Here is a 22419-nt window from a genome sequence, read left to right on the forward strand (position 1 = left end):
GTGAGAGCCACGTGCGTGTCAAAGCTGCGCCTCTGCCACAGGCAAGCTGGAAACAGGGCCTCAGCGCGCCTGCGCTCCTGGAAGGTGCAAACCCTCCTCTGAAGCAGGCGCGGGGACAGCAGGCCAAGCAGGTGGTAACACTCACAACATCCAGAGGCAGAAGACAGTGCTCACTTCAAGAGAAAGAGCAAGGCAGGGCGGGAAGGGAAACCCACCTTCCGGGGTGGGTGGGAAAACGCACTGCACCCTCCCTATTTTGGAGACAGGAAAACACCTAGGCGGAGGAACCTTGTGGGAAGCTGAAGGGAATCCTCAAACAAGACGTGATTTGGTGGCTTTCTCCTCAGCCTGCCCAGCTTGCCAGGGGTCGGTTTCCAGTTTGTAAACACCCCCTCCCTCGCCCCACACAGGTATCCCTCTGTCTGAGCACTGTGCTGGCTCCCGAGTCACTCCACACAACCAGCTATGCGGACTCAGGAGCCGAGAGGTGCTGCCCTGGACCCCTGTGCTGCCCACAGAACTACCCAGTCTGACCCCTGGCTGCCAAGAGCCAGTGAGGAAATCTGACCTGAGGCTGCCACAGAAGTCAAGAGCCCGCCTTAGAACAAGGAGCTGTAACGAAACGGGAAGTGGCTGATGAAGGTCTCCCGATGACAGCGAGTCTGCCAGCTCCACTCTGCCAGCTCCACTTTAGCCAGCGTGAAGAGCCATACACTGGGCTATAAGCCACGGCAGCCAAAGCCTGAACTGCATGGCAGAGGCAGCTGGACAGAAGGGAGGGAACAGGCCAGTGTGGAGGAGAGACCAGGATGGAGGCGCGGGGCAGGCCACTCAACTGCTTGCAGAGGAAGCTGGGCACGGGGATTGTGGGTGACAGCTAGCTGGGGCCCGGGACCTCTCTGGGTGGCCAGATGGGCATGAACATGGGAGGCTTTGTGCTTCTTTCGGGCCCCAGGCCCCACACCTCAGGTTTCTAGCCAGCACTTGATGTAATTTTCCCGTCTGCTGCTGTACAGCGTTCTGTTCAAAAAGACAAATGGAACTCGGATAAAGCTAAGTGGAGCCGGCACACGGCCAAACCCTGACAAGTTCACAGAAAACCAGACCGCTGTGAACAGAAGAGGCCAACAGCTGTCTGTCTGCCACGTGGGACCTGAGGTGGGCAATGCCTTTTCTCGCCGTCTACGGCTAGATGCAGAGAAAGTTTATGCCAGAGCCTCTGTCCACCTTTGTAAAGTTTGTGTGGCAATGTCCTCTCTGCACTGCTGGGACGAGTGGCTGGCCAGAGTCAGAAGCCCGGTGGCCTCCACACCCTGCATTCTGTAGCCCGGCTGCTGCCTGCCCTTCCCTGCTGACTCCTGGGACTGTACGCTTGGTACAAGATGCTAAGGGCTTACACTCAGCCAACAGCCTTCACTGTGGAACAGTGTGAGTTCTTCCTTCAGCAGTGAGTCAGACACAGCTTCTACTGTGGCAAAGACTCAAGGAACAAACTTCCATACTGGCCGCTCTCCAAAGTCACCACCTTCTCAGCCATTCTACAGGTCACCATTCTACAAAGGCCCCTTCCCCGCCTCCACCCAGCACATCCCAGCAAGTGTTTCAAAAGATACGGCTCAGTCAGCAGTTAGAGTGTTTATTGCTCCCTCAGAGTCCCCACATTTGGTAGACACACTCACACACACTCACGAGAGTGTACTCGCAGCTGCTCACAACTGCCTGTAGCTCCTGCCCCAGGGAATATGACACTGTCCTGCTTCCACACATACCTGCACTGATATTCATACCCACATACATACATAAGCACAAAACAATTTCAGTTAGCCGGGTATGGTGGCACACGTCTTTAATCCCAGGCATTTGGGATATAGAGGCAGGCAGATCTCTGAGTTCAAGGCCAGCCTGGTCTACTGAACAAGTAGGCAAAGCTACACAGAGAAAACCCGTCTCAAGAAAATTCAATAGAAAAATAGGCAAAAACAAAAACAAAAACCAAACAGATCTCTCTCTGTCTCTGTCTCTGTGTGTGTGTGTGTCTCTCTCTCTCACACACACACACACACACACACACAATCACACACACAGAGGGGGATACACAGGCACACACCATGGATAAGGACAGGAAGGGAGCGCACCAGAGAGCAAACCCAACGACCAAGCTCAGAAGAGAGAGAGCGGGTGGCACTGAGTGACCGGTGGCACCGAGTGACCACTGTGGACGTGCCCTACACTCACTGAGCAACTTGGGTGGAGCTCACAAGGACAGAGGCACGCTGTAAATCCCTAGCAGAAGCAGGAAAGAGAGTCTGCACACACACATAAACAGGTACACATGCACATTTTTATAAAGCATAAACAGTTATCACAGCAGTGTGAGCCATGAGTCAGCGCAGCAGAATTCAAAGTCCAGGGCCAGAGGGGCTCCGAGGGAAGGGACACCTGCTGCACAGCCTGGTGACCTGAGTGTGGTCCCCAAACACATGTGAAAATGGTAAGAGAGAACCACATCCACAGTGTTGTTCTCTCATCTCTATACATGTTACCACACATACATACACGGGGCCACACATGTACCCACACATACACACAGTGTACATATATACATATACATGTCCACACATATACACATACAGTATACACACATACATGTGCCCACACATACACAGTGTACACACATAAATATACAATAACAACAATAATAATAATAATCGCATTTTTAAAAAGCACCTCAGCCCCGAGGTAAAGCCATACTTTCTCTAGCCAACTGACTTTCAACACGGAATGAAACCACTCGTGGGGCATGGAGTGTCAACAAAGGGTGCTGACACAGCAGGCCACACAAACAGAAAGATGCTGGTGATCAAATGGGTCAGGAGCCTGGACACAGGAGCTGAGACCACAAAGCCCCCAGAAGGAGACACAGCAGCAAATCTTCCCGGCCCTGGATGGCAAAAGCAGCTCAAGTCTGACCCTCTGCAAGCAACACAGAGAAGGAGCTGACAGGGCTCAGCGAGACGGAGGAGAGCTGACCCTCTCCAAGTCAGCCTCTGACCTCCACACGTGCACCACGGCACACACGTCAGAGCAACACACACTAAAGTAACTAAAAATATACACCAACATTTGCTGCAAACCCTAAATCTGATAAGGTGCTCACTGACACCTAAATATATAAAGAACTTATTAAAAAGGAGACTGGGTAGGGAGGACAATCTAAAGTCCTAAAGGACTTGCCAGGCATGGTGGAGGCAGGAAGATGAGGTATTCAAAGCCAGCCTCGGCTACAGGCGATCTTGCTTTGGCCTACTGTTTGGCCTACTAATGTAAGACCCGGGGTATACAACCAGCACCATTCCCTAAATGGATTGGAGGCTCAAAGGGACATGCATCTGTCCAACGCACACAGAAGGTGCTGCCACTTATGAAGGGAAAGCCAACCCCTCCATGAGTGGGTCCTTTACCCCAGAATGAAGCCCAGCAGCCAGAGAATTGCTGCTGTAGTGTGGGCTGCTCTGGACCCCTAGGGTGTCGTGTGGGCTGAGCTTTGGAAGGGCCGTTGGGTGCCTTGTGCTCTAACAGATTTCCACCTGACCTGGCTCTCGAGAGAACTGAAACCGAGTACGTGACCCCCTACCCCCACCCCCGCAGCAAAGTGGTGCTATTTGCTGGTCTAATAGATAAGCTGCTATTGCCACAGAGACCGCAGCTCAGCAGTGAGCGCATGCACCAGCACACCCTACAGAGGCCCTGGCAACATTACAGTGCCGAGAGGCGGTACAGGGACCTACAGAGCCTAGCTAACTCCTGTTAAGCCTACACCGGGCGAATACTGAGAGTGGTTTGGGAGCTGTGGGTTAAGAGCTGAAGCAGAGGGTAGGAGGCTGTTTCTTAGGACTCACTTGCCCAAGCACTGTGGCAAACACGTTAATCCCAGCACTCGGGAAGCAGAGGCCAGACTAGCTTACACTCAAGTTCCAGGACAAGCGAGGATACAGAGTGAGACCCTGTCTCAAAAATAAGCAAACAAAGGACGTGTGTGTGTGTGTGTGTGTGTGTGTGTGTGTATGTGTTTGTGTGTGCGCGCGCGCCTATCAGGGGCAGGGCATATGCGATGCCTGCAGAGGCCAAAAAGAGGGCATCAGATCCCTTGGAAATGGAGTTAAGGTGGTTCTGAACCTCCATGTGGGTGCTGGGAATAAAACCCAGGTCCACTGCAGGAGCAGACAGTATGCTTACCTACTGAGCCCTCTCTCCAACACCAGCGGCTTCTCTTAGGGGTCATGAAACTGTTCCCAAGTCTCTGTGGTAATGGCTGCACGTGTCATTAGTTTTGTTTTGGTTTTCTCTATCTTACGCTTTAAGTGAACGTAATGCACGTATAAAGGTGTTTGTTTTTTAATCTGTACAGAGTCCAGCACAGACTCTGTAGTCCTCGCTGATTTGTAAACACTAGCACTTAGAGCCCACTAAGTTTCCCTACCCAAAGGAGACAATCCAACCAATGCCCTACTGACTGGGGACATGAGTATAACCTTCAGACAAAAGAACACTGGTAACCAAGAACTCTACAAAACTCTGTGTTTGCCCAATTCAGCAGCACTAATACCCTTTCCAAACAAAGAAAAATCTAAAAACTATTCTAAGACTAGAACTCTCTGTAAGAGCCACCAGTGTTGACATATGGCATTCAAAACTTCAGTTGGAAAACTAAGGTGTCAAAACCAAACTTAAAAAAAAAAAAAAAAATTAAATGTCTTATCAAAATTAGATTTTTTTAAAAGTTCTAAGTGATCAAACAATACATTTAAAAACTAAAATATGTTGTAAGGGAAGCCAATTCCCAACTGTATGAAAAAGAATTAATGAAGCAGTCCTGGACAAGGAGATCCAGATACAATTCTAAACGCCCTGCCAGAGAGAGGCTGCTCATGAGGTCTGTCAAGCTGTGAGCACTCCCCCTGCACGTGAACTTTTCTTCGCAGACGTTGAGAACATCTCAGACATTGAGGGCAGTGAGCCAGGCATGATGGAGACCGAAGCTGGGACTGAAGATCGGCTAGAATCAGGAGCAAGACTGAAAGATCAACAAAACAATAGATAGGCCAGCAAGGCAGAGCTCGGCCAGTAGAGCACTTGGCACATAAGGAGTGGGGCCAACTCTGTCCCCACAACTGCTGCAGAAGAGCTAGGATGGCACAGGCTTGTGACCCTGTGCCAGGGATCCATGCTGCCCAGCGCCAGCTCTGGGGGACTGTCAAAAAAGGAAGAAAAAACAAGGCAAGGAAAAACACTGAAGAACGGCCTCCCTGAAAACACACATGCACACCTGCACACTCACATGCACACATGCATCTGCACACTCACATGCACACACATACATACACAAAACTATTTAAAAGGGTGGTGTAGTTAAGCCATTGAGCAAATTAAGGAAATGCTCAACAGATTTCACAACAAATTCCAGTAAGTAGGAGGCAGTGTAAATATGTCTTTTAATTTCCACAAAATCTAGCTGGTGCACATCTTTAGTCCTAGAACTTCAAAGGCAGAGACAGGTGGATTTCTGAGTTCAAGGGATGCCTGGTCTACATGGTATCTTCCAGGCCACCCAAGATTATACGGTAAGTCCCTGGACTTATGCACAGACATGACTGCACTGAAAGTGGAAGAAGAACAAAAAACAAAAGCCAGATGTGTATCACTCACCTGTAATCTAGCACTTAAATGGCAAAGGCAAGATTAGGCGATCCTTGGTCACAAAGCAAACTTGATGTTAGCTTGGGTTACCTGATGTGCAAGTTTTTTGTTAACTATGGGTATTCGAGAGGAAGGAACCACAATTGAGAAAATAGCTTCCAGAGGACAAGGCTGTATGCAAGAACATTTTCTTAGTGATCAATGTGGGTGGGTCCAGCCATTGTGGCAGGTGTCTCTGGGTTCTATAAGAAAGCAGGCTGAGCAAGAAATGGGGAGCAAGCCAGTAAGCAGCACCCCTCCATGGCCTCTACATCAGTTCCTGCCTCCAGGTTCTTGCCCCGCTTGAGTTCCTGTCCTGACTTCAATGATGAACTGTGACGTGCAAGTTCAAGCAAATAATCCCTCTCCTCCCCAGTTGCTTTGATCATCACATTTCTTCACAGCCAACAGTGACCCTGTCTCTTACACCTGAAGAGCCCAGTAGAGAGGAAGCTTGAGGCCCAGGCCCATGCTAAATGTTCTCTCTAGGGCCGGTCAATCTCAGAAACAAGGTCATTTGTCTCTCTGCCCTGGTTTCTAGGGATGGCTGAAACCAAGAGAACTGATTACCCGGTAATTCAGGCTTTTGTTTTGTTTCTTAGACAGGGTCTCTCTGTGTAGCCCAGGCTAGACTAACACTTGCAGCCTTCCTGCTTCTGGGATTCCAGGCCTTGCCACCAGATTCCGTCGTAATAACGTGTTGGTAGGCAGGTGTATATCCCTCAGCTTTGACTCCAAATAAGAAAACCTCAACTCTGGAAAGCCCTGTTCATTATACCTAACACCGAGGAAACAAGAAACAGACTTCCATGTGTTACGGTGAGCATCCTAAGGGAGGGAGCATGACCGACCAGCAGAGACCCCCACGGCTATGGGCTGCCTCTCCAGCAATGGCTCTGCAAGCCGGCAGTGAGCGACATCTCAGGGTTCTGCGGTTACTGCACAGGGAGAAGGGAAGACAGAAGCAACACTGTGGTGGCCGAGAATAAACTGTCCCTGAAGCACCTGAGTAAACGTTCCTCCGTCTGTCTCCACCAATCTCATTTTAAGAAAAGGACCACCACCCCAGCGTTTTCCTGTTGACTGAGGCACTGTCTGTCTAAAGAGTCACGCAGACGTATTTCTATGGCCATGGCATGTGTGAGAGGAAACACATCCTGAGGGAAACACAGGAAAGCTCCCATCAGCAGAATCCTGCCAGCGGCTCCACGGACACCATTCCAGGGCATCAGTGAGGAATGCGCAGAAGGCTTCCAACATTCCCCCAGCCAGCAGCAACCACAGAAAGGCTCCAAAGCCTCGGGGAGGGACGGGCCAGGCCCCCAAGAAGCTGCTGTTCCCGTGACAGGCACTTTTCAACGCCTGCCGACTGGATGTGTTATATTAAAAGAACAGTAGGGAGCTAAGAGATGGCTCAGCAGTTAAGAGCACTGGCTGCTCTCCCAGAAGACTTGGGTTTGACTCCTGGCACCCACATGATGGCTCCCAATTGTCTGTAATTCCAGTTCCAGGGGACCCAACACCATAGGCACACAGGTGGTACAAAAACAGGTGTGTAGGCCAAACATATAAACAGTAAAATAATAATAATAATAAACTACAAAACAAAACCAAAAACAAGAACAACACAAAACTAAAGAAAAGGAAAAAAACCCAGTGAGGTAACAGCTGAGGCAAATGTCTTAAACTCCAGAGTCTCTTTTAAGAAGAAATGTAGTAACCCTGTCCACCCACGTGGAACAGATTCACAAGAGAAGATGATCAAAGTAGATGCAGGAGATTCCTGATTAAACACTGAATCCAGCACTCATCATTTCTGGGTAGGAGGTAGCTGGCCTTTAATTTGTCTGTCAATGATGCTCAAAGAAGCCTTATTACTCACACATTTTCACTGCATTCAACACTAACAGTCACAGGAGACATTTAAAGGAAAGGGAAAAAAAAAAAAAAAAGGCTGTGTGTAGTAGTAGCTCCACCTTTAATCCCAGCACTCTGGGGTTAGAGACAGGAGGTTTTCATGTGAGTTCATGATCCAGCCTGATCTACAAAAGTAGTCCCAAGCCAGTCAGGGCCACACATAGTGAGACACAGTCCCAAGCCAGTCAGGGCCACACATAGTGAGACACAGTCCCAAGCCAGTCAGGGCCACAAATAGTGAGACATAGTTCAAAAAAATAAGACTTGCCTAACTTAATATATATTAGTTTTTATGTTTTATGTGTATGGTTGTTTTGTCCAAATATTTGTCTGTGTACTTCACGTATGCCTGGTGCCTAAGGTCAGAAGAGGATGCGAGATCCCCTGGAGCTGTAGTTACAGATGGTTGCAAGCCACTATGTGGGCGCTGGGAATCAAGCCCAAGTCCTCAGCAAGAGCGACAAGTGCTCTTAACTGCGGAGCATCCCTGTACTCGCTAAGAAAAGCTTTTAGAAAGAGGACCACCTGCACCGCAAGTCACACAGGCAGATCGGCTAAGCCAGGCTCTGGGGAGGGGTAGGAGAGAGCTCTGTGCTCAATGCCTGCTGAAGGCGGTCCTGCCGGAGACTGCTGGCTCCCTAACACACATGCTGCAAGCACAGGGTAAGCTTCTGTGTGTTCAGCATATCGTGACAGAGAATGCTAAGGACAGTCAAACCCATGAAAAGCCTCCAAGTGACTTCTCTCCAGCCAGGGACAGAGAGACAGTCTGGGCAGACGCAGGTTTCAATTCCACAGCCCAAAACAATCTGGCTCTAAAATGTTTCTAGAAACAAAGACAAGAAAATAGACTTAAACGGTGGCTGTGGGGCCAGCCTGGGCCACAGGAAGTCTGAAGGGGAATTGCAAAGCATTTGCTTCCCAGATCTGCATTTTCCAGCCCTCTCAGAGGGCCACTGGCTCAGAGAGAAGGAAATACTGAGAGTCACAGTGACCCAGAGCCACAGAGCATGGCCAGTCGGCTCTCCTGCTTTCTCAGCACTAAATTCCACATCACACGTCCCCTCCACTTCTCAGTCAGTGGACGACTCTCCTCAGAGCCCTACCGTGGGGTGCTCAACAGCCATAGTTCCACTTGCTGGCTCACTGATCTTTAAATACAAAACGACGTTGAGCCAACACTTTATGAGCATTTAGAACAAACGGAAAAGCCAAAATTCAAAACGCATGCATTCTGGATAACCTATACTGACTTGAAGCAAAGAAAGCATTAGTCTCACCCAAGGGAGCAAATCCTCGCTTCTGATTTTAAAAGTAAGTGTTCAACTGTCTGAGATCATGCAATGATGGTAAAGCACTAGAAACAGACACACATGTGCACACGTGTATACATAGGCATGTACACAGACATATGTGTGCACACGTATCCACCAAAAATACAATCCCTAAAGGCTACATGTGCTAACAGTTCTCTGCATATTCTGATGCTTCATAGGCCCTTCATATTTTACAATGTGTACTCATTTTAGGAAGAAAAAAAAAAAGCTAGCGACTACCTGATGATGAGACTTGAGCACTTACTGAGCAATCTGAGAAACAGCAACACTGTGCAAATGCCTGCCCATGGCTGCGACAGGAACTGAACCTGGGTGAGACGTCCAGGAAGTGACTCTGAAGACCAAGGACTCACCTTCACACCTGCATCCAGAGACCCTCTGAAGACCCAGGGGGCATTACAGACACGGTAAGTCACCTAAGGAGGGGCACACAGAGTGGAACACGGAGGGTCTGCAATTATTAAAGCAGGACACTAGGAGACAGCCCTAGTTCTCCAGTGCGTGTTCTTACTACAGAGCTAACATGCAAAGATGCGTGTTCACAATCCCTCCCCTCTCCTAATCTCTGCTTATCACCAGTATCTTTATGATAATAACTGCCTCTCCCTGCGTCTGAAGACAGCTCAGCCTCTCCCTGCCCCAGAGAACACATGGTGGCAGCCCAGAAACCATCCATGGCTGCAGGCCTCTCCCAGAGGCCTCTGTGAAGAACCAAATTGATCCCAAGAGTCCTCAGGCTGAGTCCTCAGAGCTTCTGCGGATATGAACAGCCCGGAGTGTCTTGGAACAGTCCTGCTACACTGCTACACTGGTGACCTACTTTTCTTATCAACAACAGGGAAGGGAAAAATGGCTGAATATGGCTGTCCAAACTTGCTAAGTCTGTTCTTCATTAGTCAGTCAATGAAGTTTTTCTCGCAATAAAATTTTAGTAATTCTTTGGAAATACTATTGTTTCAAGAAATGAAACGATGGGATTCCCTGATCTGAATAATAGGATAAAATAAGAAGGCACGTTTATGAAGAACCTTGTTAGGACCAGCCACGGATACAACTAGAGGCGTCACAACACACAGCGAAGCCAGGCGTAACCCTGGATGCTGAGGCTGAGTCAGGAAGGCTGGGAGTGTGAGGCAGCCTGGCAATGCAGTCAGATACTGAACTTCTTAAAGACACAGACAGCTTCAGCTGAAGATGCCTGGTGTCTTCCCCTGTGCAAGCGGGGAAGCGTGAAAACAGAGGAGTCACAGGACGCTGCAGGGGGACACAAGACACTGTGGTTCTGCTAACTGACAAGGTCATCCTTGACTGTCACCTACCTGCCTAAGTTATTCTGCTTCTCTGGTTATTGTTTCTTCCTCTGTAAACTGGAAAACTGTTTATAATAAAATAGAATGAATTGTTTCTTTATCATCATGCAAAGCCCAAGTCTACACACTCTGTCCATCAGCCCACACCTCCCTAGGAAAACACGAATGAGTCACGGAGAACAAATCCATTTCCAGCATCTACAGGGACACACACATGACACCCTCAAATGTGAGGGTCCTTATCCTTCTAGTTCATTTCTTCAACAATGACTCAGGCCCCAGTCAATGGCTGGACTGCACTGGACACTGCAGGACACCGACAAGCACCCGCTGTCAGAAGCTAACGCCATGGCGGACATGAACTGGACAGGAAGAGGGGAGTGGGATGGGGTGTGGACATCAAGGATGGCTTCAGAAAGCCTGAGGGCGGAGCCCAGAGCAAATGAGGGGAAAGTGGGGCAAGACATCAGCATGTTGGTTCAAACGAGGCTCTAGGCCAAGTTAGGGATTTCACCTTGTGTACCTGCAAAAGGCTGGGAGGCACATGCACTAATATTCATTCATTTTCTCTCTCTCTCTCTCTCTCTCTCACTCTCTCTCACACACACACACACACACACATAAACAAACACACCCTTTGCCTGAAATAAAGTGTATTGAAAGGAAATATACTGAGCAGGCTACTTGAAAATAAAAATAAGGCTGGGCATAGTGGTGCAAACCTTTAACCCCAGCATTTAAGAAGCAGAGGCAGGCAGATCTCTGAGTTTGCTCTGATCCAGGACAAGTTCCAGGACTACATAGAGGGAGGGAGGGAGAAAAGGAGAGAAGAAGGGAGGGAAAGAGGGAGGGAGAAAGGGAGGAAGGGAGAAAGGGAGGAAGGGAGAGAGGGAGGGAGGAGAGATACACACAGACACACACACTCACGTACACACACACACACACACAAACGGGGGAGAGACAGACAGAGACAGACACTAAAAGAAAAATTCTCTAGCCACAAAGAAGAGCAGGAAGTATAGCATCAAGTGATAGTCATGCTCTCATAAGCGACTGCATTTAGTCTACAGGAAATCTCTAAAAAACTACAAGAAACAATAAACACCTACAGATATACAAATGTAGTCATCTTTTAAAGTTGTCGGAATGACATACACCCACAAATACACAATCACAATTATGAAACGATCCATTTTTGTAGCCATTTCTCACACTGAAGCCCTCCTTCCAAACCACAGTGTACAAAGGAGCTGAGTGAGACACTGACCAGGTGAAGCAGTGACGATTGCCCTGCCCAATCCACCTGCACTGCAGTGAGTTCTTCCGGGGCTGGACTAGAAGTCCCCTCAGGCTTCCCCTGTCCCTACTCCTCCAGCGCACTCGCTCAGTGAGGACATTGGCAGCCCATGTGTTAAAGGCAGAGGCACCGCAGAGAACGTGGCCCTTACCTGGATGCACACTGGGCTGTTCCTGAGTCCACTTGGACAATGACTTCAGATGACTGAAAACGCCAGCCAGGAAGTGAGACTAATTCTTGTTTAAAGCTAAACTAACTGGCCAGAGCTACGAAACAATGCTGTAAGAATTGCTAGCCGGGGGCTAGAAAGATGGCTCAGAGGTTAAGAGCACTTACTGCTCTTCTGAAGGTCCTGAGTTCAAATCCCAGCAACCACATGGTGGCTCACAACCGTCTGTAATGAGATCTGACACCCTCTTCTGGAGTGTCTGAAGAGTTGCTTGCTGGATGAGGTACTGTATAGCCTATGACCTTACAACTCCAGAGGCTGAATCTCAAAACCAGCGGAGGCCACACAGTGAGTGTGAGGCTAGCCTGGGCTACAGAGCAAAACAAGCAAGGGGCTAGGAAAATGGAGCACTCCTAACACTGCTCCATAGCCACACACACACTCATGTGCACTGCACACCACACAAACCCCCAATACTGACAATATTCTGAATTTGTTCAAGAACTTAACCAAGTAAATGTCCAAGACCCAAACTGTGGGCTGGCAAGATGGCTTAGTGAGAGTTAGGACGCCTGTGGATAAGCCTGATAACCTGCATTTCTAAATTCCCTCTCCCAGACCTGCACGTTAGGAGAGAAACAACTTCTGCAAGTGGTCCCGACCTCCAGCCTTCAGTGGACCAAGTACTAAGCAAATTAATACAGGTGTGTTTTTGTTGTTGTTCTTGCTTTTGTTTCTTAAAGAAAATACATGTGAGTTTCTCTACGCATAGGTGTGGCCGGCAATTAAGTATTCTTCAGCTAACATGGGTGAAGTAACAGCTGCTTGCCAGCCAGGCTATACTGAGAAACAAAGGCACAAAAGCCCTGAACATTCTACACCTTCAAGAAATACAGACTACAATGGTACCAGTGTTCCCATTCTCCAACCAGAAACCCAGTCCTACTTCCCTTGGTTTTTAATCCCTGCTGTCTTAAAGTGACGCTTAGTGCTGGGAAGGCCGCAGACTGGTCTCTCTCTGCCTTTGCAGCTTCCCGTCTAAAGTATACTTCTTGGTTTTATTTGTTCGTTGTTGGTATTTCTGTTTTTGAGACAGGGTCTCACTCTATAGCCAGACTGACCTCAAAATCACTCTGCCTCTGACTTCCTGGTGCTAATACTCCAAGTGTGAGCTGCTATTCCAGGCTACTGCATGGAATTTACATTCTCCTCAAACACACTGAATGAGGGCAGATTCTAGTAGCACAGTCTTCGGTAGTTTGAACAAAACCACCCACATTACTCTGTTTTCACCAGCACCATCACACACCCTCAGACACTGCCCTGCTCTGGACATCCCACAGCAGGACTTCCCAATGGGCTTACTCACACGCATCCACATCCAAAGACTACGCATGCAAGATGTCTACAGAAGCATTGTGTTGTGCTTTTAAACCTTGCCAAAGGCCTTGAGTCCCAGCACTCCAGAAGCAGAGACAGAAGGATCTCTGCGGATCTGAGACCAGCCTGGTCTACACAGAGACATCCTGAGAAGACAACAAGCTGGGCACTGGAGGTGCACAGCTGTAATCCCAGCACTTGGGAGGCAGAGGCCAGCCTGGTCTACAGTGTAAGTTCCAGGACAGCCAAGACTATGCAGAGAGACCCTATCTGGAAAATAAAAAAAGCTAATTAATAAATTAAAAACAAGAAAACCCCTTTTGTACACTTTCGAGGTAAGCTAAAATGTAACAAACCTTATAAACCAGAAACCACTAACTTGTCCCAGGAAAAACCAAGCTTCGGACCCTTCCTTCCTACACTTTGCACGCAGTGTCTGGAAGACAGCTTAAAGACTGCTGCTCTGGAGCCTCCGCAGGGGAGCAGCACAAGGAGTTTGCGGAGGAGCAGAAAGCCAGGCAGAGGGGTGCCACCCTTCCCTAATCCTCTTCCCAAAGGTGTCAGAAGCCAAGGTGCCTTCCCACTATGGTCCCAGATAGAGAAAAGAGGGAAGAGGATGGTCATGAACACCAGCAGACTCACTCTTACAGATGACAGGACACAGAGCCTCCGCCCTTCCAGTTGCAGGGCACCTCTGTGTGGGCTCAGCCTGACCCCTCATCCACCCAACTGTTCTCCTGAAACCTCCCTACCCTCAACACGTACAGTTCAGAGAGAATCTATTCATCAACGAGGAAATCCTTTTTCAAAATTTTTGAGCTGGAAAGATGGCCCAACTGTTAAAGCACGCACTACTCTTGCAGAGGGCCTGAATTTGATTCCCAGCACCCACATCGGGCAGCTTGGACCTGTCTTAACTCCAGCTACAGGGATTCGAAACCTCTGCCTCTGTAGGTCTCATCAGTCATACGTACCTACCCCTGACACACACACATAATTACAAATAAAATACAGTCAGGCAGTGGTGGCACATACCTTTAATGCTAACACTTAGGAGGCAGAGGCAGGCCAGTCTCTATGAGTTCAAGGCCAACCTGGTCTATAGAGCGAGTTCCAGGACAGCCAGGACTACACAAAGAAACCCTGTCTCTGAAAAAAACAAAACAATAAATATTTTTCTTAAAAAAAATTGTTATCATGAGATCAACTGATAGACCGGTTTGCCTAGCACAAAGCCCAGGATTTGATTCTCGGCCCTACATGAATGTTTATTTATAATCTCAACACTCAGGAGATATATACAAGAGGATCCTAAGTCTAGGGCCACCCTTCAACACAGGGCATCTGTGAGTGGACTGACACACAGCCTGTCACTGGTTAGTCTGTGAAAATGATCATCAGTAAGCACAAGAGAATAGCCTGAGCCATCTGCTTGGCTCCCACCATCCGGAGTGCAGGGTAGACACGGAGGGCTGCTCAGCCGAGGCGGGAAGCCTCTGGATACACGGCCTGCAGAGCAAAGCTAGGAGCTGGATCACTCACGGATCCTCTCCTCTTCCACAGGACTCTTGGTAAACAAGACCCAGAATTCCACCACCACCATTAACAGTTTAACACTGCCGGGAGTTCAACAAATGCTCTCCCTGTAGCCAGGGTTTATAAAGCTGAATCTGTGTCTAAAAAGCCATCTGAGCCCCAAACACCCAAATCAGTCTCTGGACAAGTCCTGAGTCAAAGTGGGCCTGCAAACACTGCCTGCCTCCAGAGCGCATCCGGGTTCACAGTCATTCCGAAGACTCCATGGGTCATAGCTAGTTCCCCTCACTATGTAGCTCAGTGAGGGCACACACGACACCTCACACCGCATGAGACTGAAGTCGACCCAAGGCTTCTAACTTCCTGCTGAAGCTTTGCTGTGTGGCCATCACAGAAGAGAGCCCTGAGCAGCCACCCACCCTACTCCTGAGAGACTACGGGCCAGCAAGCAGACCCAGAGAGGAGACACTTGTCCCGAGAGCCTTCTGACCTCAGTTTGACGTCTGGAGTCAAGTAAAGATAGAGAAAACCAACCCTACCAAGCCGTCTTCTGCTCTGTACCTGCAGCATGGCACGGCACACACACCCTGCTACACACCCTTCAAGCACTCACAAACACACACAGCAAATTCTAAAAATTAAAAATAAGATAAAACCAGACAACAAATCTTACCAAGTATCATCCTAAGTGCGGTGGCCTGCCCTTGTTGGCTCCTGCGCCTCTCTCGCTTGCCAAGAGAAACTAAGACAACAATGTTAAAGCTAAAGATACTGCTAACCACAAAATGAGTTCAGTGGCTCGCTTGTAAAGCAACTGGTCTCATAAATCCCACCTTTGGCTCTCAGCTCCAGGAGGTCATCCTCATAGACACACACCCCTACATGGACACACAGGCACACAGGAAAAAAAATATCAATTTTTAAAATAAAAACTGAAATCCCTCTGCTCAATTGAGCAAAATTTTATTGAAAATGTACAGATACCACCCAAAGCCTTTATGCCCTTTATTTTTTTCAATACAGAAATTTCAGTTGAAGTAGCCCTGGCCCTGGGTCTGTAGAGCTTGTCTACTTAATACATTTCTAGAAACATTGCTAGATTCACTTATTTTTATTTTACAGGCATGATTATTTTGTCAACATGTGTGTCTCAGACCTGTATGATTGCCTGGTGCCCTGGAAGTCAGAAAAATGCTTCGGGTCCCCTGGAGCTGGTGTCATATGTAGCCGTGAGCAGCCTTGTGGGAGCTGGGAATCTAACCCACTCTCCGAGAGCAGCCCGTGCTTTTAACCACAGAGCCGTCTCTGCAGCCTTAGCTACCTACATTTTTTTAAAAAGATTTATTTTTTTATTTCTTTATTTTTTTTAATTGGTTATTTTATTTACATTTCAAATGTCATTCCCCTTTCTGGTTCCCCCTATTTTTTATTTCTATGAGTACACTGTAGCTGTCTTTAGATGCCCCAGAAGAGGGCATCGGATCCCATGACAGATGGTTGTGAGCCACCGTGTGGTTGCTTGGGATTGAACTCGGGACCTCTGGAAGAGCTGAGCCATCTCTCCAGCCCTGGCTATCTAATGTTTTCATGGAAGAAATGTTTAGTTCTGGAAAGGTAAATGCTTGTGCGTATGTCGAAGGCCTTGGGCACTCCCTGTTCCATCCCTTCCTTTAACATAAGTGACCATGAATGTGTCTTTCCTGCTATGTTAGGAAGATGGCCTGAGAGTCCAAATCAGAGGCTGTATAGAAATACTGCACATAAGCAGCAGACTTAATTAAATACTGACCAAATGATCTCAATTTTGGTCCAAAATGAGTATTTGGATATAGCCTCATTACAAGTGTTTAATTAGAGCTTTTTCTTAAATCTGAGGTATACTGCTTTTGCATCTCTTTTCTTTGTCTGCATTATAAATGTTAATAAGGTCTTCATTTTTTTTTTTACTGTATGTTATATTGAAATAGACATGGTGATAAAAACGAAGTGAAATTTAAAAATACAAATAAACTTCAGCACAAATCTCCCTGCTTAACGGCGATGACAGCTCGGGTTCATTCACAAGTGCCCGGAGACACCACTGGGGCAGCATGCACTCTTATATGAATAAATCAGTCTCGATTCCTTAAGTCCCTAAGAATGAAAGGAATTAGAATCTTTAACTGGGAAAGAATGCTGACGGTTCTGAAAAGGAATTTAAGTGTGTCTTGTGTGAAATAAGCAAATAATGATTAACCCTTCGTCCTCAGGAGCACTGCCTCTGAATCCTGTCAAGCACCCATCCAGTGCCAAAAGGGAAAACAGCTCGCCAAGTCCCCTCACCGCTCTCTCCTCGCTTGTCCCAGAATCCACTACAGCTCTGCTCTCCTGGGGTGGTGGCCCTCAGCAGCTGTTAGCACCTAGGGACTCACAGTGGCTCATCCACCCAAGCTACCATGTGATACACTCACATGCAGGCTGTTCCAGCTGCCCCGTGGGAAGCGGTGACTGTCAGTTGTTCCAGCAACAGCCGCATGTGCTGTTCCCACCCAAACTCAGCAAGACAAGTGCCCTTTTCCCAGCAAGTCAAAGAGATAAACTCATCTTTAACATAAAATGTGATGACAGTTACCTTACTGAAAAAGTAAAAATGACTAATACTAATCGCCTTCAACCCCCAGCACCATGAATTAATTAATTAATTAATTAATGAAAATCAGCCAGATGTGGCCAGATACACACCTGCCATCCCAGCATGCCAGAAGGTAAGGAAAATGATCTGCGGGCCATCCTGGATTACAGAACAAGTCCCTGGCCAACCTAAGCAACATAGCAAGACCCTGTCACAAACAAAAGCGGGAAGTGAAGTCTACAGCAAGCTGGCCACACTGCCACATGCACCCAGCAAGTACCCAGAGTCCTACAACACAGCCCGACTGCCCATGTTTTAATCCAGGCACAGCCAGAGTATGTGAGCAGGGCCTGAGGCAGGAAACTGCAGTGAGCCCTGGACCTGCTGTCTGTAGGTCTGGCAGAAGCCCAGCATGCAAGCTAGAAGGTGGCAGACATTAAACTGGGTCAGACACTAAAACTGGCAGAGTCAGATTATAAAAAGGAAACTGATTTTTACTTAAGGGCCCGTACTGTACGTCACACCCACTTCATGCTGCAAATGAAATGGGGGTGTGGGGGTACAGTTGAGCTCCAGCTCCTGGGTGAGTGCTTTACAGAGGCTCCAGAGCAGAGCAGCCTGGGGTCCCCAGCTCTGCCCATGAGTGCTAGCCACTAGGAAGCTCGAGGCTAGCAGCTGGGTTCATAGAGGGCTACAGTGGCGCCTCCCAGGCAGCCAGGATGAGGACTCTCAGCCCCTAAAAGGACACACTCCTTAAAGAGTGGCTTGTTACTGCAAGATATGTTATTCACAGTTTAACTCTTTTTTTTTTTTTTTTTTTTTTTTGGTTTTTTTCGAGGCAGGGTTTCTCTGTATAGCCCTGGCTGTCCTGGAACTCACTTTGTAGACCAGGCTGGCCTCGAACTCAGAAATCCGCCTGCCTCTGCCTCCCGAGCACTGGGATTAAAGGCATGCGGCACCATGCCCGGCCACAGTTTAACTCTTAAGATCTATTTCATTGTTTGGTTGTTTTTCTTCTCTTTCTCTACCTTTGGTTTTCAGAGACAGGGTCTCTCCACATACCCTGGTCATCCTAGAACTCACTATATAGACCAGGCTGGCCTCAAATTCAGAGATCCTCCTGTCTCTGCCTCCCAAGTGCTGGGATTCAAGGCATGCGCCACCACTGCCCAGCTGGCCCTTATTAATGTGCTGTGTACACATATGCCAGAGGCCAGAGGTGGCAGCGGGGCCGGCCACATCAGAGCTCAATGAGTGCCTCAGTGCCTGCCTTCCTAACCCTGAGGAGACTACCTGAGGTACCCAGTCAGGTACCTGGGATTAGGTCCTTGTCCTTAAAACAGACAGATGGACAGCCAAACAGATCAAAGGACCACAAGCATAAGGCGGAGACGATGGACACGCATTTGAATAGGCATCTCCAGGTTGGCCTCAGTGTGAACAGGTTATCTCCAGACAGATATGAAACCGCAGCCTCAGTGTAAACAGGCATCTCCAGACAGATAGGTGTGAAACCCAGGCCTCAGTTTCATCACACACACACACACACACACACACACACCCCCCGAAAGTTAAACATTCTTCCCTCTGCAGAGCCTGACTTGAATTCAATGTCTAAAATGCCCAGGCCAGAGGCTGGAGACACGACTCACACATGCTCCTACTGCTCTTTGAGAGGTCCCAAAGTGCAATTTCTAGAACCCATAACAGGCAGCTCACAACTGCCTGTAACTACAGCTCCACAGTGGATGGAATGCCTTGGGCTTCACACGGGCGCCTTCTTTACAGCCCTGACGCTACAGTGAATGAGAGAGATAATCCCCAACTGGTTCCTCCTTTGGCAGAAAGATAGTAAGGGAAATGTTTTTAATTAGACTATCAGAAATGAGCATAGCTAAAGAATGCTCCCTACGGTCAGGTCCCGCATGAGACACTAGAACATACAAACAGAGATGAAAAGACCCCTTAATTTCAGCACTTAGGAGGCAGACGCAGAGAGGCAGGGGGATCTCTGTGAGCCCCAGGCTAACCTGATCTACATACTGAGTACCAGGACAGCCAGGGCTGCACAGTGAGACCCCATCTCAAACAAGAACAAGTATGTCACCTTAGGACACGAGGTCCACCCACTCTTCTGAGTGTGTCAGTCCGGCCTGCTGCTGACCTGTGTTCATCAAGGCCAGCCTGTATGCACCCAGTGGCTCAATCACATCAAAAACGTTGGCCCTGAGCCGGGCGGTGGTGGCGCACGCCTTTAATCCCAGCACTCGAGAGGCAGAGGCAGGCAGATTTCTGAATTCGAGGCCAGCCTGGTCTACAGAGTGAGTTCCAGGACAGCCAGGGCTACACGGAGAAACCCTGTCTCGAAAAACCAAAAAAAAAAAAAAAAAAGTTGGCCCTGGTGAAAGAGGCTGTGTCAGAGGGAGGAAGCCCAGATGAGAATGCCCTGGCTTCGGGAAGAGGTCTCACTTCGGTTTTACAGCTGAACACTTTTGACTTGGGTGCCAGAAAGGCAGAGGGGAATGACCAGTCCACGCTCTTTCTGTAAAGGTAATAAAGATATCAGCAACCAGGAACCTTACTGTCTTCAGGATCACCTCAGCTAACTTCTCTAAATCATCATTCATTCGTCCAGTAAAACACCCAGTAGGCACTGGTGACTAAGCTATCAACAAGAAGGCAGAACCTCTGTCTACCGTCCATGGCGCTCGTCCTCGCTTCCTGCCTCCGCCAGGGAGACAGCTTTTATACTACCTGCTACTCAGGGCAGGGGCAACTTCAGCTAGTGTGAAAGAGTTGTCAAGGAGTCAAACCTCCCGAAGGACAAGAAGGACCCAGAAAGCGGGAGGGAGGAAAGGAGGAAGGGAGGGAGGCAGGCCTGAGCAGGCACCTCAGGAGACCTGAGAGCCAAAGATTCAGGGAGTAGCCTGGAGAAGACGCAGGAGCAGCAGTGCGAGATGAGGCAGGTTGCCATCAGAAACTACTTCCATCCAGGGTCACATTAACAAGTCTGGGGCTGGCAGCACGGCTCAGTAGCCGAAGACATCACGACACAGACTAAGAATGAACCCCAGAGCCCACATAAAGCTGGAAGTTGTCTTCTGACCTCCAAAGGCACTCGGTGGCATATGTGCCTACATATGTACACCATCCACATACACGCGCATGTACATACATGTACACACACACATATCATTCACATACATGTACACACTCATCATCCATACGCACTCATCATTCATACACACACACCCCACTCACAGGCACACATCACTCACACACATCTCATCATTCATACACACACTAAATGAAATAAAAATAAATCTGAACTTACTTTAAAGGATGGGCATCTACAAGATTTAAAAGAGCAACCTTTTTGTTCAATAGCCCTCTCAGTGACTAACTCAATCCTATCCCCCAACATCTCTTACATTTGGCTTTTAACTTCCATAACTAAACTGCCAGAGTACTTGGGAAGTTGAGGCAGGAGGATTGGTGTTAGGATGAGGCCAGCCTGGGCTAGAATGAGACCCTGCTGCAAAACCAAAGAAAAAAGAAAAAGAAAAGAAAACCACCAACCAGACAGACAGACAGATAAAAATGTGATTTAAGGTCTGAGTGAATAATTTCTAGTTTGCAAGAACTGACTACTTATGAAAATTTAGTTTTGTGCTTCAGTGGGAAATATCAGGAAAAACTAACTCTCGAATGGCAAACTGTATGACTGAAAGGGTGTTTATAAAAAAAAAAATCTCTTAGAAAGTAAAACAATCACGAAGACATGCAAGTGCCCACTGCTCTCGTGAAACAACACTTTTGATCACAGGTACCCACGAGGTACTCCTCCCACCCCAAGGCTGACTAGAACCAAAAGGTGGAGAACACAGGGGTCACCATGAAGGGACACCAAAACTACAGCCTTCATGCATTGTGGGTTAAAAAACGCCCAAAGCGGCAGCTGCGCTGGAAATCACCGTGGCAGTTCCTTCAAAGAGTTAAATACAGGCTTATCAGAGAACCAGCAATTCCACTCTCGGGTCAACACGCCAGAGAAGAGAAAATACATTTTCAAATAACGAGTGCTCACAGCTGACTTGCTTGTAGTAACTAGCCCAAAAGGCAAACACCCAAGTACCCATCTAGTATGAATAAATAAACAAAACATGGTATGTCCATACAATGAAATATTATTCAAGCATAAACAGATTATTCCACGTTCACTACGGAATGCCTAAATCTTAAAAGTATGCTGATAAGAACAAAGAACACCTACTAAAGGCTGTACACATGTCTGTCTGTCCTAGGACGGCAGATTCACAGAGGTGGTCAGTGGAAGATCACTGAGAAGGGAGGAGGCTGGTGGAGGCCCAGGGCACTTCTCGCCTGGGTGGGGAAATACTCTCAACTGAGTTCAGTGGTTAAATGGCTGCACTGCTCTGTAACACCACCACAACCCCACCCCACGCCCCCGTGAGTCGTGCACCTTAGGTGAGTTACAGTGCATGGTGTGTGAGTCATAGATCAATAAAGCTGCTGTAAAACAAAAAAGAACCCACTGTGCGCTGTCAGAGGACAAAGCAGGTGCTAAAATAGTAGCGAGTCGTGAACTTCAGAACCTCAACTAGGGCAACGAAAACCCAAAAGATTCCATTACTCAGCATCTAGGTCCTAGGCTGTGCTGAAATATTCATGAAGAATTCCATGTTTTCATACAGAAGCCATCTCTAGTTTAAAAGTACCAGGAGAGTTCTGACAACTCGGAGCTCCCTGACCCAGGGAAGCCATCGGACGGAGCACAAGCCCAGGGGCCTTCAGCAAGGGGTCAGGAGGCTGAGTATGAAAGTAGCTCCCACTGGGCCACCCCACCCACCCCGGGAGAGGTCAGGCACTTCAATTACTATGTTTCTAAAGCACCAGTTTGCCACATATCAAAATGTTGTGCTCTTGTAAAACAAAAAAAAAAAAAAAAAAAAAAAAAAAAAGAAACAACAACAGAAACACTTATTTAGCTAAGAAAATAATAACATAAAGTCAAACATTCTATCACATAAGCACTAGAGCGACTCCCCACACAGCTGGAGTGGATCCCAGAAATAATGTTTAAAAATGGTATTTAGCAATCCGGA

At 48.0% G+C, this 22419-nt stretch overlaps 1 protein-coding gene across 1 annotated transcript in view; it reads right to left on the reverse strand.

Moving 5' to 3' along the window:
- The window catches only part of Coro1c (coronin 1C), a 67386-nt gene that overhangs the window by 42236 nt on the left and 2731 nt on the right, over window positions 1–22419 (reverse strand). The window lies entirely within an intron of this gene.

Source organism: Mus pahari, chromosome 23 (assembly GCF_900095145.1).
Source record: "Mus pahari chromosome 23, PAHARI_EIJ_v1.1, whole genome shotgun sequence".
NCBI classification, from domain to species: Eukaryota; Metazoa; Chordata; class Mammalia; order Rodentia; family Muridae; genus Mus; species Mus pahari.